Source organism: Neomonachus schauinslandi, chromosome 9 (assembly GCF_002201575.2).
Source record: "Neomonachus schauinslandi chromosome 9, ASM220157v2, whole genome shotgun sequence".
NCBI lineage: Eukaryota > Metazoa > Chordata > Mammalia > Carnivora > Phocidae > Neomonachus > Neomonachus schauinslandi.
In genome coordinates, this window is record NC_058411.1 from 141,296,226 (window position 1) to 141,299,134 (window position 2,909).

The 2,909-nt window shown below is 46.3% G+C and overlaps 1 pseudogene; it reads right to left on the reverse strand.

Moving 5' to 3' along the window:
* Nucleotides 1-831: 831 nt before the first annotated feature.
* On the reverse strand, nt 832-968 carry LOC123325966 (annotated as a pseudogene).
* Nucleotides 969-2,909: the final 1,941 nt, after the last annotated feature.

Sequence of the window (2,909 nt, forward strand, 5' to 3'; positions counted from 1 at the left end):
GTCTTTACCCAGGTGTGTTGCCCTTCCTTCTGTTAAGAGTGGCACTAACAGAGGTTGGAAACCCAACTGCTTCATAACTGGCTGGAATATAAAGCTGGCATTATAAAATTGGCAGAGATAAAATAATCAAGAATGGCATCCAAATGCCTGGTCCAGATGGTCAAGTGAAGCCATCCAGCATTATGGAGCTAGAGCATGGAGGAGTCTGAGTGAGAAATGGCGGTGGGAACTGGGAAAGGTTGGCTCAGTGATTCTTTTGAACTATGAACTGTGGCTCTGGGTATGTAGAGGCTTCTGAGTATTGTGTTGTAGTGTCTTTTTAAAAAAATTGACATATAATTGACATATACATTATGTAAGCTTCAGATGTACAAAATGATGACGTGATACATTTATATATTGCAATGTGATCACCACTACAATTTAGCTCCACATTCTTGCCAACGCTTGTTATCTTTTGTCTTCTTGATGATAGTCATTGTAACAGGGGTGAGGTGATGTCTCATGGTGGTTTTGATTTGCATTTCCCTGATGTTCATGATATTGATCATCTTTTTCATGAACCTGTTGGCCATTTGTGTGTCTTCTTTGGAGAAATGTCTATTCAATTCCTTTGTCTACTTTTTAATTGCATTGTTTGTGTTTTTGTTATTAAATTATACAAGTTCTTTATATATTTTGGATATTTACCCCTTAAGCACAAGTGACAAAAGCAAAAATCAACAAAGTGGAACTCTATCAGACTAAAAGTAACAACAAAATGAAAAGGCAACGTACAGGATGAGAGGAAATATTTGCAAGTCATCTAGATCTGTGTTACAGTGTCTTGAATCAGGGTTTGGTTATTCTGTGAGTAACAGCTATTTTAATAGGACCGTTCTTCACCCCGAAGACATTAAAATGCTACTTTTGTAAACTGATAAGAACAGATACTACACTTGATCTTAGCCAAAAGGCCGAGAAGCGATTAAAATGCTACTTCTTTAAATTACCACTAATGGGTACTAGAATTTTAGGAGATAGGGGTGGGGTCTGGGATGGGATGAAACCGTAGGGTACTGTTGGATCTCAGGAACACCTAGTAGAGACTCCAAGGCTGCTGGGGATGCTCCTCTTGAAACTTTTCCCTCTTCTTGGCTTTGCTCTGTCAGCAGCACTCAACCCACCTTGCAAAAAGCTCCTGCACCTCACATTTCAAAATGTTGCCCCCCTCCAACCCTAGTGGGACTGATTCTCCTAACTCAGGTCCACTGAGAAAAACACAACAGGTAGACCTTAATTAGCCGCATGAGTGGCGTGTGCACCCTCTAGGTGATCAACTGTCACCAAGGAAGTGGGGGCCATGATAGGCTGTTCCCTCCAGAGTCAAAATAGCCATACAGCACTTCCTCCGTGGCTGTTAATATTCCAAACATTTACTCGCGTAAGCTTTTACTCCTCATCACAACACTAGGAGGCAATCCATGACGGAGGTACTCTTTTTTTTTTTTTTAAGATTTTATTTATTTATTTGACAGAGAGAGACACAGCAAGAGAGGGAACAGAAGCAGGGGGAGTGGGAGAGGGAGAAGCAGGCTCCCCGTGGAGCAGGGAGCCCGATGTGGGACTCGATCCCAGGACATTGGGATCACGACCTGAGCCAAAGGCAGACGCTTAACGACTGAGCCACCCAGGCGCCCCAATGACGGAGGTACTCTTAAGATCACCCCTATTCTGGGGATGCAGAACTAGGCACAGAGAGGTCAGAGACTTGTCCAAGGTAAGTTGCAAAGTTGGGATTAGAATCCAGGCAATTCTGACCCAAAGCCATGCTTTGAACCACTAGTCCATAGCAGGTCTTACTGCATGTTGGAGAGGAGAGGGAGCGAAGTTGCCCCGAAGAGGGTAGATATTCTGAGAAGAGAGGAAGGGGTGGTGGGCAGCCCGGTACTTAACATCTCTCATTCTTACCGTGTATCACACTAGGATGGCATCTGCTCTGTACCTGGCGGCCAGGACAGCCTTGTAAGTGATAGAGGTTTTTGCTTTTTTTTTTTTTTTTTTTTTTTTTTTTTTAAAGATTTTATTTATTTATTTGACAGAGAGAATGAGACAGAGAGCACATGAGAGGGGGGAGGGCCAGAGGGAGAAGCAGACTCCCTGCCGAGCAGGGAGCCCGATGCGGGACTCGATCCAGGGACTCCAGGATCATGACCTGAGCCGAAGGCAGTCGCTTAACCAACTGAGCCACCCAGGCGCCCCGAGGTTTTTGCTTTTTGCATCATCCGTACTTGTTCTAATTTTATTCTCTCTTGGTGTTTGAAGAGCCTCTGTGAAAACTGCAGACATCTGTGCTGAGGAGAAGCAAGAGAGCCGGCTGTGTCCAGGCTGAAACAGGAGAAACCATGTTTGTAGGTGTCGGGCAGCAGGATGTGGGAGCAGAGCCCCGTAAGGAGGACACAGGGGGAGCATTTGAGCTTGGTGGTGAGGCCACAGCTCCCCAGGTAAGGATTGACTTCAAAGTGTTCCAACTTTGGGGACCCTGCGTCTTGTTTTTAAGGGTGCTGAGACCCCTTAGGAGGTCATAGTGGGGCTTTTCATGGCCCCACAGCTTAACACCATTTGGGTACCTGCCCCAGACCGAAGCAGGTCCCAGAGGTAGACGGGGATGTTTGTGGGTAAAGACGTGGTTGTTTAAATGGGAAAAAGTAAAAGTGGAAAAGGGAAAGCCTGGGTGTAGAGCACATCCCACTTCCGAGGAGCAGGAAGTTTGAAACAGCCTGGAGTCAGGAAGGCATCCAGAAGGGGCTTCCTGTGGCTTCCTGAGACCTGACCCATCGGCGGGACTCCTGCTTTTCCAGGCACAGGTGTTTGAAGGGCTCCCGGGCAGGGAAGGCCTTTCTGTCCGTCCAGCCAGCTTTTCCGCGTGC